Source organism: Colossoma macropomum, unplaced genomic scaffold (genome assembly GCF_904425465.1).
Source record: "Colossoma macropomum unplaced genomic scaffold, Colossoma_macropomum, whole genome shotgun sequence".
NCBI classification, from domain to species: Eukaryota; Metazoa; Chordata; class Actinopteri; order Characiformes; family Serrasalmidae; genus Colossoma; species Colossoma macropomum.
Genome location: NW_023494796.1, coordinates 1,540,247 through 1,552,765, shown reverse-complemented (window position 1 = coordinate 1,552,765; position 12,519 = coordinate 1,540,247). Strand labels below are relative to the sequence as shown.

At 39.6% G+C, this 12,519-nt stretch overlaps 1 pseudogene; it reads left to right on the top strand.

Moving 5' to 3' along the window:
* The window catches only part of LOC118817120, a 55,641-nt pseudogene extending 43,514 nt beyond the window's left edge, over positions 1-12,127 (top strand).
* Positions 12,128-12,519: the final 392 nt, after the last annotated feature.

Sequence of the window (12,519 nt, the reverse complement as noted above, 5' to 3'; positions counted from 1 at the left end):
TAGTCCAGATTTGTGGAAAAATGGGTCGACTTAGTAGCATCTTCAGTAGCATTTCAGCTACCCATCTATTTGACTGGAAAGAAGACAGTTACAGCTCTCATACGACACCCACCTTTTGAATGTAGCTTATGAAATATGAAAGTTATGAAGAATATGACGAAGTGCGTTTTTGGACCACCGGTGGTCCTGTGAAGTTTAAGAGGCTAACAATGTTTTTCAGAAGCGTTGAGGTCTGTGCAGTGTGACTGTGCTCTGTAGTCATTAAGTGTAGTGATTAATGACTATGTGAAATGTATCTTTATCGTACTGAAGTCAGCATGTGTGCTGTGTGTTTACATGCATCATCAGCAGTGATATTCCACTATGGCGCAATACACTTTCACACCTGCGTAGAAGGGAGCAAAAGTCAGATAAGATCTTCACACGTTCTGAAGAAACGCACACGCAAGCATGTTCACGCACTCACACACGCAATCAATCACTCTCACGCAGTCAAGCAGACACACTCGTCTCATACAGACATACAGAGACGCTGGATTGTAGATGATGGAGCTCCAGCCTCCAGCAGCCGTGCTAACTGCTGTGATACTGACGGTCATCTACTCATCCGCTGCAGGTAGGACTCAGACAGCAGTGCTTTAACTTACAGTAGAGGCTCTCACTGCCGTAGCTCACTCACACACACACTGACTGACCGCTCAGGTGGGAGTGTTCACTTCAGATGGAGGTGATCTGCTGTCCAGCAGCTCTGGAGGTTGATGCACTTGAAAAGCAGCTGAAGCTTCATCACAAATGATGCCCGAGTTGCTGAGTTGAACTGCTTTTAGGGTTGTTTCAGATCAAAATCAGCCTGATTTGTTAACTTTGGTGTGTTTTAAATGTCTTGAGGGGGAATGCCACCAATTTTTCACATTTCATGCTTAATTCTAGCATTTATTCAATGTTTATCGTAGAGGAAGTTAAGCAAATTGCATTCCATTACAATGGTGCTAATAGGAAGAAGGGGTTGCTGTGTCTACAACACAAATATAGACATTTCATTTACTATGACTGAACCTACATGTGTCTTCTGAGTTTTATATGGAACGTTGATGATGGTAAAATAGTTGAAAATCTGAAAAAAAAAAATGATTTTCTTTAGGAACTGTTTTGCCCCATGATGCCTTGCATGTTTCCCTCCACCATGACTAGATATGGTTTAGGTGCAAATCATCTCAAAGCTATCCTTAAACAATGTGTCACTAGGTAGCATATTTATAACTATTTCATGTAGTAACTTTCTGTGGGGGAGCTTTCAGAGGTGGACGTCTGGTTCCTATCACCACCACTGTGAAGAAGTCTAACTAGTCTGGAATGGAGTTCTTTTCTGCAGATCTATAAGCAGCTGCTTTACTGTAACTCCTGCTTTAATATGGCCAGAGACTGAAAGAACTGAAATGCTGCTTTCTCACAAACCGGAAATAAAAATATATACTCATTTTGAATTCAATGACAGGAACACATTTCAAAAAAGATGGGAGGGGGCATGTTTACCACTGTGTTGCATCACCTCTTCTTTTACCAACATTCTGTAAGCATTTGAGACCCGAGGAGACCAATTGTTGTAGCTTTGAAGGTGAAATGTTTTCATATTCTGGCTTAATATAAGATTTCAGCTGCTCATCAGTTCATAATCTTTCATCTCATAATGTCCCAAATGTTTTCAGTGGGTGATGCGTCTGGACTGCAGGCAGGCCAGTTTGGCACCCAGACTCTTTTACTACAGAGCCATGTTGTAATACATGCAGAATGAGGTTTGGCATCGTCTTGCTGACAAAAGCAAGGCCTTCCCTGAAAAAGATGTCATCTGGATGGCAGCATATGCTGCTCTGAAACCTGTACACATCATTTATTGTTAGGAAGAATAAAGGGTCATATTTTGTTTATCCAAATTTAAAATGTCACTTGAACCAGAAATAAAAATGCAGAAGACATGTATGGTCAGATAAGCTCAGAAATCAGGCAGTAAAAAAGTGATAAAGACAGGAAAGATCAGGCATGAAAGTTGACAGGCCTAGTCCTGGCGTTTTGGGAGACGATATGATGTTTTTATAGGTTTGTATATCTGATGTAGCTATTTTATCAGCAAAAAACTTAAGCAATACGAGGAAGAGACTTATACAGGACTCCCACCATTTAATGGTGAAATCAAAGAGGAAAGAAAGTCAAGCTGCCCAATAATCATGAGAAAATTTAACACTGGAATGTTATGTTGTTAGATGTGAACTTATTATAGCAGCTGCGTTACAGCTCCAGACTTAAGAGTTAAAACTGCGAGCTCCTCTCTGTCCTGTGTTCATATTGTTCTTATAATACTGTGGCAGTTACCACTGGCTCCGGATTTAATGTCATGAATGTTGTTGTTCTGTTGGTCTAAAATGTATGTATGCGTTATTGTGTTATTCTGTAGCCTCTCCTGAGACACTCATCATTACTTCTGTAAGCCATTTGAGTGCTGCACCAGCATCCAGCATAAAACTGAACTTGCACGCGAAGGGGAGTCAGGATTCTGCACAACCCCAAAAAACAGGGGTGATAGAATTTTTTTTACTTGTATAAGTAAAATACAATCCTTTATTGCATTGTTGTTTGTTTGTTATTTAATTTTGTGCTTAGTTTGTAAAACTGTTAGACAAAGCTGTTTCTTGATTTTTCCACTGACAATTACAAAGCCAAAAACGAGAATTGACCCATTTTCTCGTTTTTCAATATTGGTTCTGAAACAAAAATCGAATGACCGAAAGATACACGGACCTTCACAGATGTGCAAGTCCTATAACGGATGCTGGCTTTTGAGCTGCTGATGATAACAAGCTCAATGGTCCCTCTCCTATTTAGCCCAGCGGACGTGGTATCCATGATTTCCAAAAAGAATTTCAAGTTTTGATTCATCAGACCACAGAACACTTTTCCTCTTCTCCTCAGTACATCTTAAATGAGCTCAGGCCCAGAGAAGTCAGCGGTGTTTCTGGATCCTGTTTATATATATGATTTCTTCTTTACATGGTAGAATTTTAACTTCCTGAGCCCGTGCAGTGATTTCCTCTACAGAATCATGTCTGTTTTTAATGCAGTGCTGCCTGAGGGCCCAAAGATCACAGCCATCAAATACTGGTTTTTGGCCTTGTCCTTTACATACAGAGATTTCTCCAGATTCTCTGAATCTTCCAATGATATCATGTATTATAGGTGGTGAAATCCACAAGTTCTGTCCTGTTAAAATTGAGAAATGTTATTTTTTATTGTTGCACTATTTGCCCATGCAGGGATGAACCCCTCCCCATCTTCACCTCTGAAAGACTCTCTGGGAGAGTGGGAAGAGTCTCTCTGGGATGCTCTTTTTATAACCAATCATATAACTGGCCTGTTGCCAATTAACCTAACTCAGCAAACTTTTTCATTCTCTCGTGGTTCCTATTCAAATGGCTAACCCCAAATAATCCACTACAGCCCTCTGATGAGCATAGTGGACACATTTTGAGTGACCAACTGAAGATCAGTAGTGTTTTGATTAAGGGTAGGTTAAAACAGCACTGATGTTAAGCCTACCTAGGCACACAAAGTACTTGCATATGCACATTTTGCAGAATCTGGAAGTGATTTATGAACTGGAAACCTAATTATATATAAGAATAGGCCCATAATTAGAGTTTTAGTGCCAGTGCTAAAACCTAAACCCCTCTAGGGTCCCCACCAGCAATGTAATGTTGATAACACTAAAATGGAATGAACTGACATGAAATTGATGTAAAACATCTTCCGAAATGAAAAAGAGGTTCTGTATAACCTCACTGGCATACTAACTTCTTTGCAGTAATGAGCTGAATAGGAACTTTAAACTGGCTTTGATTTTATCACAGATTCTTCCCCCTGGAAGAGTAGTTTCATCTCTATATGAACAAATTAAGATTTCCAACTTAATATACAAATATCTAAAGACTTCATCAGCACTGTATAAAACATGCTTGCTATTATTGTTAAAAAGATTATTCACAGATGCCAAGAACTGCTTAACAATGTATTTTTGTAAGTTTGGAGTGAGCAGATTTTCTGTTTTATTCTAAGTACATGAACACGCTGAAATGACCATCTGTAAAAATCAACTGTACAGTATAAATTAGAAAGAGTCAGCTGAAAATCACTAAGACTTTTTTTTTTTACCATTATTTGTAGTTAAGATAGTACAGTTTGTATCAGAACTCTGAGACTGAACTCTGTCTTCCTCCATGTCTCCTCTTGTCTGTTTAGAGATGGCTGGGGTCAGGCTGGTGGATGGTAATCACGAGTGCTCTGGGACACCAGAGGTCCTTTATGAGGGAGAATGGAGGAGAGTGGACAGTAGAACTTTTAACTACAGAAATGCAAAGGTGGTGTGCAGAGAGCTCGACTGTGGGAATGCGGTCAACGTTACTTTTAGAGGTGATTTTAGAAACTGGGAGGAGAATGAAACTGTCATTATGATCACATGTACAGGCAAAGAGCCAGCCGCTTCACAGTGTGATCAAAAGAATATATGGAATAAATTTAACCTCAGTACAGACGTCATCTGCTCAGGTGAGAGTTTAAACTTTCAGCTGATGTGCCAGTTTTGTAGCATTTATAAATATTTTATTCTTCTTCACTCTGTACCGACCTGTATGTTCTCAGACTCTGTGAGGCTTGTGGACGGAGCTGGACTCTGCTCTGGGAGAGTGGAGGTGAAGTTGCATCAGTCCTGGACCACAGTATGTGAGACTGGCTTTGACTGGCAGGATGCAGAGGTAGTCTGTAGAGAGCTGGGCTGTGGACGTCCACTAACTCTACAGGGGGCGCTCTTTGGAGAAGGGAAACACTTATTTGGGACCAAAGAATTTCAGTGTAAAGGCACAGAGAACCGTCTCCTTACCTGTAGCACCTCAGACAGTGAGGGGTACACCTGTCCATGGGGCAGTGCTGTGGGACTCACATGTTCAGGTAAGAATTAAGCAACATACTGAATTTTAATTTTCTGCAAATGTTAGTCCACATAATTTAAATTAAAAATGAGAAAAAAATAAGGTAGCAAAAGTATGGACACCCTACTAGTTGGTAATTAGTAACCAGATATTACAGCTTGCAAACACTGATTTTTTGCCAGCTCTTTATATGCTTGTTTTTCACCCTCAGTTTCTTTACTGGCTGTGTCAAATTAGCTTCCAGAATTTGAGATATCCATTCTTTCCCTTCTGGAATCTGTTCTTCTATCCATGCAATGTTCCCTGTGCCACTGGCAGCCACACAACCCCAAAGTGTAACAGATCATTCTGAACAGTTGACAAGGTGTTCCTTTCATCAAATGCTGTTCCTTTTTTTCTTTAGTGATTTTTACTTCATGAGTCCACAGCACTTGTTTCCAAAATACCTCTGGCTTATCTAGATGTTGTCTTGCTTACTTTAGATGTTGACTTTTCAGATGAGGTCACAGGTAATGTTTCCTTCTGATGACTCGTCCATGTAGATTATGTTTGTGGGCTTGTCAGTTCAAACTAAAAAAATACTTAATGTGTTAACAAGCAATTGATTTGATTTAATTTTATTCAATTTAAGTGAATACCTTGAACGAACAAGTCTTTGGATCAAAGTATTTTTTGAAAGTTGAATAAAACTAGTTCACTTGCTTGTTACCACATATTTTTTTTCAGGTTGAACTGTCAAACCATTTTTACAGTGTGCACAGTAAGATGGTCCATCACCACTCATTTGTCAGCTAAACCTTCCTGAAGTTGAATACTCAGGCAAGCTTTACAGGCCTCTTCAGTTCCTGCTTGGTCTTGGGGTCTTTTACCTTTAGTTTTGCCTTCAGTAAGTGAAATGCTGACTCAACTGAATTGGGGGTCAAATGATTAACTTAGCCATTGAAGAACATTTCACTTGCTTTAAAACAAGTGTTGAGTTGCTTTTGCTGTGTGCTTTAGGGTATCGTCCATCAGCAGTGTAAAATGTCATCTAATAAGACTCAGTTTGGGAGCAGTTGGGTGCTGTTTGGCTTGCTGCATGTTCAGAAACTAACATACTGATATACCACATCATCTCTCTGCCATACAGATTCTCTTAAATGTACCCTTACACTGACCACTCAACATAGCCAATCTGATCAAACACAACAATCCCACAATTACATACAGGTTGTCAGGCGTAATACCTGCCTTCATCACTAGAGGACAGCCTCACCTGAGGACTGACTTGCTTCCTAGGAAACACTCAACCTTTCTCACCTGCAACTCATTAGCCTCCCTTTATAAGGACCTTCACTGATGCTGGATCTCTGTGAAGCATTGTCAGTTCATCTGTGTACCAAGCCTTGTTTTCTTCATGACTGTTGGATTTTTTTGGTTACCTGGACCCTTTTCTGAACTCCCTTTGGTACCTTTGCTGTGTTGTGATCTTTTGTGTGATTCTGTTTGACCAGAATGCATAAAAACAATTCTTATATGCAGCAAGGTAGAATATAACTCTTGGACATTGCAGTGGTGAACACATACATCAATAGAAACACACAAGTCTTCCCACCTTTACTGGAAATGATAGACCAGTTTTCTAAAGCCCACTGTCTCATCCAACTTCCAGGTCATTGCACTGCTCTCCAGATGATATTTGGTCTACTGAGGTGGGACACAGAAAGCAAAGGTCAATGACTAATGCAGGGAGTCACCCTGAATACAGGCCAGGAGAGAGAGTATGGCTGTCCACATGTGACATCAACCCCTACATTGCAAGAAATTCAGTCCATGATTCGTTGGACCTTCCAAGATCTTAAAGTGTGTCAACGGGTTGACAAATTGACTTCAACTTCCCCTCAATTCCAAATCTCACCCCCCTTTCATCCTCTGCACCCTGCATCCTACATTCACCAAGTATCCTACTGAACCCCTAGACCCACCACTTCCTGTCACAGATCTATCCCTGCCAGAGCACATCTAGCACTCCCCCTCTCCTGAACATTAACAACTGTGGCTTGTTACCTCACTTGGTTCCAGTCTGTTATGTCCTTCACTTTTTCACAGGCTCTTAGTGCAATGCTTTGCATTTTTGTTCTTATCTTGTGGCCACACTCTTGTCTCGCCCTTAAACTCTTCAATTGTATCAATTGTATTCAACTGTGTTCTTTGGTTTCAATTGAATAACATATATTACATCAACTCAATTTTTCATCCCAGTTTACTCATTTGTGGCAAGAATTGTGTGGATGTAAAACATTTAATTAATTTGGAACTAATGTACACATTTGAATGAACTAAAGTCAGCATTCTTTTTTTCAGTGTGTTGATTCACAGTTCTTTGAGATAGCATTAGTATTAGTATTGGCATTAGCATTTGTATTAGTGAGGAAGGAATAGCTAAGCTAGGCTAACAAACAGCTAACAAGAAACTTAAAACAGAATGATGGGAAAATACAAGGCCTAGTCTAGTCACTTGTTACAATGAAAAAGGCTCTTATATAAGTTTGATTTGGTTTGTATTTTCTCTGTGAATCATACTTAATGCAGGATCTGTCTTTCTTTCCTCTCTATACAGAACCTAATGATGTGAGACTGGTGGATGGGGGCAGTCGCTGTGCTGGAACAGTGGAGATATTTCACGGTGGAGAGTGGAGAAGAGTGAAAAAAGTTTACTGGGACATGAGACAGGCTACTGTGGTGTGCAGACAGCTGGACTGTGGCTCTGTTGTTACAGCTACAGGGAGAGAATCTGAGAGAGATGAGACTGAATGGAGTGTTGAAATTCAGTGCCAATTATCTGAGCATGCAGCGAGGGAGTGCTTAATTTGGAATGATTTTCAAAGCAACGTCTATGCAACAGTTGCATGTTCAGGTAATTTAGCAAATTAGAGATTACTAAAGTATCTGGGGTAAAACTTTCTATGAATGTTACCTTTGTAAGCATCTATAAACACAATCATAACATGTTATAATGCATTCATAAGGCATTATAAACATGGCTATAAATATTTATTAAAATGCATTACACATTATAGCCAGGTTTATGTTTATGTTTATGTACACCACCGTTAGCTTGGTATTTGTCTTTATGCTCTCCACGCTTAGACTGACTTCTTTTACACTGACAGTATAACATGTTATCAACACTACTTATAATGCATTATATTAACAATTCATAATGTATAATAAACATGGCTATAAAGTGTATGAATGCATTATACCATGTTATAAATGTGTTTAAAGATGCTTACAAAGGTGACATTCATAGAAAGTGTTACCGTATCTGGCGATACAGCAAATGTACAATCTAATAGACACATAATGTAAGTAAGAGGACTTTTGACCCAAGAAGATGGACAGCAGGTACTATTTGTAAACAGATTAAAAATACCTTTCATTTTAAAGCTTTTTCGGTAACACTTTCTATGAATGTCACCTTTGTAAGCATCTATAAACACATTTATAACATGTTATAATGTATTCATAAGGCATTATAAACATGGTTATAAATATTTATGAAAAGAATTACACTGAATTACATTTTATAGCCATGTTTATTATACATTATGAATTGTTAATATAATGCATTATAAATAGTGTTAATAACGTGTTATAATGTCAGTGCCAAAGAAGTCAGTCCCAGCTTGGAGAGCATAAAGTAAAGACAAATACCAAGCTAACGGTGGTGTACATTACCTTTCCCACATTGGGTAAAACACTGATGGCAGCACTAGTTTAAACTCTGACATTTGAAGCCTGTAATGTGCTTTACTGTGAATGTTTTAGTGTTTCAGTAAATCCTTCAGTAAATACTTCAACTTGAAGCCTCACTCTTAACACTGGAGGAGGCTTTAGTACAGTACGCTTCACTTTACTTAGAGCGGACAAATACGACTTATGACCTCTTATAATTTGTTATGATCAGTACTTATAATGCATTATGTTAACAATTCATAATGCATAATAAGCATGGCTATAACGTGTAATGCATTTTTATAAATATTTATAGCTATGTTTATTATGCATTATGATTATTATGCATATAATATGTGCCCTAATGTCTTATGAATGCATTATAACATGTTATGAATGTGTTTATAGATGCTTACAAAGGTGACATTCATAGAAAGTGTTACCGCTTTTTCTTCACATTTTAGTATCTGCTTTCTCATACTGTTATTGATATAGTTCCTTTAAAACATGCCCAACTCTATTCATCATGGGCCACAGCACTGCAGACCATTCGTCTTAATTTAATTCTGTATAGACTGGCCTGGATTTAATCTATAAAGTCCAACATGATATTTTACAACGCAATACATTGTGTCCTGTTTTAGTCCAGATATATTTATATATGTGCCCTCAGACTCTGTGAGGCTTGTGGGTGGAGCTGGACTCTGCTCTGGGAGAGTGGAGGTGAAGTCCCATCAGTCCTGGACCACAGTATGTGAGGCTGACTTTGACTGGCTGGATGCAGAGGTAGTCTGTAGAGAGCTGGACTGTGGGACTCCACTAACTCTACAGGGGGCGCTCTTTGGAGAAGGTAAACTCCCATTTGGAGCCAAAAAGTTTCAATGTAATGGCACAGAGAACCGTCTCCTCACCTGTGGCATGTCAGACAGTGAGGAGCACACCTGCACACATGACAAAGCTGTGGGACTCACCTGTTCAGGTAGGAGTTACACAACATATTTGTTACAGATTTCACTGAACTCTGTCCACAACTGAGCTGGGGGAAATATGGGACTGAAGTCTTTCTTTCTTTTCTCCACAGGGCCTCACTATGTGAGTCTGGTGGATGAAAGCAGTCACTGTGCTGGGACAGTGATGCTTTATAGCAGGGAATGGAAGAAGGTGGGAGCAGATAGATGGTCCATGAGAGAGGCTGCTGTGGTGTGCAGGCAGCTGGACTGTGGCTCTGCTGTTGCAGCTACACGGAGAGAGTCTAAGAGAAATGGGACTGAATTGAATTCTGTGGTTGATTGTGAAGGGTTTGAGTTTGAGCTGAGAAAATGTTCAATACACAGTGGTTCCTCAGTTGGGTTCTCTGCTGGAGTGATCTGTTCAGGTAATTCAGTGCATGCAAACGAGATATTGCTCCAGACCTCTCGGCAAGAGTGTGATTGGAATCTCAAAAATCTCTTTTTTTTCCTGCATTTTCATATTTACAGGTCTCCTGGTGCAGCCCAGTATCTCTTTCTCATTTCCCACAAGAGTGTCCAGGGGTCACCAGGGTCCAGAGGTGTTCCAGGGCTACAGCTTCACCATCACCTGCTCCACTCAGCCACAGTACCCAGGAGGCTCCTTCCACCTCAAACTGCCCTGGAACAATAGAAGCCAAACCCAGACAGCTGTCAATCACTCAGCCTCCTTCCTCTTTCCTGCTGCAGATGATTCCCACCAGGGGAAGTACAGCTGTGTCTATGAGAACCAAGTGATCTTTCAGAATGAAAAGTTTAAAGTTGAGGGTTACGATGAGTGGTCTCCTGGTCCTTTCATCTATAATTTCTCCTCTGAGAGCGAGCCTCTGTCCCTCATCATCACAGGTAACTTGCTTTTTAAAATTGTGGGTTTATGTTAAGTTTCATGGTTTTTAGTGCCCAAGGATGTTTTTCCTGTTGCAGACTTAAAAGCAGTTTGTAGATAACTGAATTCTTACAACTCCATTTCCAAAAAAGTTGGGACGTTGTGCAAAAGGTAAATAACAAGACAATGCAATATCGTGCGGATCATTTAAACCCTATATTTCGACAACATAAGACAACATATCAAATGTTGAAACTGAGAAATTTTATTGTTTATTGAAAAATATTTGCCCATTTTTAACTTGATGCCGACAACGCATTCCAAAAAAAGTTGGGCCGGGGGCAACAAAAGGCTAGTAAATATGTGTGATGCTAAAAAAACACCTGGTGGTTGATTGGCAACAGGTCAGTAACATGATTGGGTATAAAAAAGCATCTTTCAGAAGTAAAGATGAGGAGGGGTTCACCACTCTGTGAAAGACTGCACGATCAAATAGTGCAAAAAATTCAAGAATTATGTTTGTCAACGTAAAATAGCAAAGAACTTTTGCTCTCATCATCTGTGGTACATAATAACATTAAAAGATTCAGAGAATCTGGAGAAATCTCTGTATGCAATAGACAAGGCCAAAACCCAGTATTTGCTGGCCGTGATCTTTGGGCCCTCAGGCGGCACTGCATTAAAAACAGACATGGTTCTGTAGTGGAAATCACTGCATGGGCTCAGGAACACTTCTGAAAACCACTGTCTGTGAACACAGTTCATCACTGCATCCACAAGTTAAAACTCTAAAATGCAAAGAAGAAACCATATATAAACAGGATCCAGAAATGCTGCCACCTTCTCTGGGCCTGAGCTCATTTAAAAAGGACTGAGGGGAAGTGGAAAAGTGTCCTGTGGTCTGACGAATCAACATTTGAAATTCTTTTTGGAAATCATGGACACTGTGTCCTCCGGGCTAAAGACCACTCAGCTTGTTATCATCAGTTGCATATTATTGCATTGTATTTTTATTTACATTCTTTACAGCGTTCCAACTTTTTTGGAAATAGTGTTGTGTACACTATTCAGCTTTGTAGACCACATATTGCCAAAAATTAATAAACATATCATAGTTTTGACCTTATTTGACCAACATTTATCCATGTTTTAGAATCTCCTTTGCCTGCATTCATCACCAGAATGCTGCTGGTGCCATTTCTGATGCTGATGACCTGCTTGTCTATCTTCCTGATCTTCAAGAAGTGGGGTCATTTCTTCATTAGAAACACATCAGGTGAATGACTACCTTCCCTAGTCAACACTGATTAATATTTCAGAAGGTCTATTTATGCTGAATCATACAGATTTGTTTCACTAACCTGTGCAATGATGTAGCACCCCAGTTCAGAGATTATAAATTACAGATTAAAAGTCATTATTGTGGTACGCTGGTGTCTACAGGTCAGCAGGGGGCAGCAGCAGCTGCAGTTCAGTATGAGAACATAAAGCTGGTCTCCCTGCAGTCCAGAGCTGAGGAGCAGCAGAATGTAGAGAGAGGAGCTGGAGAGGAGCTGCTCACAGACCTGGAGCAGAAGGAAGAGGAGGAGCAGAACAGGAATTAGGTTCGTAGTGACAGAGTTAAGGAGTGAAGAACATTGCACCTTTTGGAGCTTTGAAATCTCAGAATTTGTGTAACATGTCTTTAAAACAGTCACTCAGAATGAGAACAGATTTCTACAGTGTGAATGTTTGACGATAGTGTGATATAACCTTTTTCGTTTCTTTGTCTCTTTATAAATGTAATCACTTAATTATACGGAATGTTTTAGTTCAACTTTTGTGTATTGTTTCCGTTATTATGAGCACAGTCTCGAGCTGACATGCAGAATTGTTTCCATATTTTCTGTATTTTTTTGTTTTCTGTGTATCTGTTTTGAAGAAACTTTTACCACATCTTTATTTTTTAATAAAATCAGCCTGATTTTGGTTCTTGTCATTGGTCTGCTTGTATTTG